Here is an 856-nt window from a genome sequence, read left to right as displayed (position 1 = left end):
CCTCCCCTCCCCCCACACACACTTGGCTCACTTACTGTTTCAGAAGTTCAGTCCTAATAGTGCCACTCCCTGTGAGATTATGGGGGCCAATTACATTCAAACTACCATGGAAATGAACATTTCTCTCCTACCCATCTGTTCACAAGTACCTGTCAACAACTTTACAAATTACCACACGGTGACAGAGGTAGGCAAATTTCTGTAAATTCAAGGCCAGCCTGGTCTGCAAAGTGAGTTCCAGGACAGCCAAAGATACACAGAGAAACCCTGTCTTGAAAAAAAAAAAAAAAAGAAGAAAAGAAAAGAAAAAGGGAAACTATAACTAGTCTTCAACTCTACCAAAGACCCCAGGAGGGTAAAATGTTACCTAAAGGCAGGGACCTCAAACTGCCTGTACAGTCACCCAAAGATCCTCTGCAACATTGGGGCATCCAACTCTGGCCTACAGGCCTTGCATGTCTGACAGACTTCCCTGTGAGGCAGGAAATTTTGAAGGACTGTCCTATCTGTCTTGGAAAAGTTCAGCGGTCACCTTTCTTGCATCCTATTGGTCCAATTTGGATAGTAACAGCAATTGAGGCTAGGACAGTTTCTTTGCCCATATTGCTAGCTTTTGCCATTAAGAAAACAAACTCCTTTGAAGAAGTTTGTAATAAAGGCATTCTTGTTCTAGGACAGGTACCAAAGCTACAACAACAACAACAAAAAAAAACCCGTAAAATACCTAACATGACTATATGTTTGACTATTATGGATGACTTAATCTGTATTTCTTAATTATATATTTCAAATGACTTGCATAAACATAACACAATAAACAAAAGTAGAAATATACATACAGTCACAAAATTAACTT

This window comes from Microtus ochrogaster, unplaced genomic scaffold, assembly GCF_000317375.1.
Source record: "Microtus ochrogaster isolate Prairie Vole_2 unplaced genomic scaffold, MicOch1.0 UNK2, whole genome shotgun sequence".
NCBI classification, from domain to species: domain Eukaryota; kingdom Metazoa; phylum Chordata; class Mammalia; order Rodentia; family Cricetidae; genus Microtus; species Microtus ochrogaster.
The sequence above is the reverse complement of the archived record's forward strand: the minus strand, read 5'-3'. Positions refer to the sequence as shown.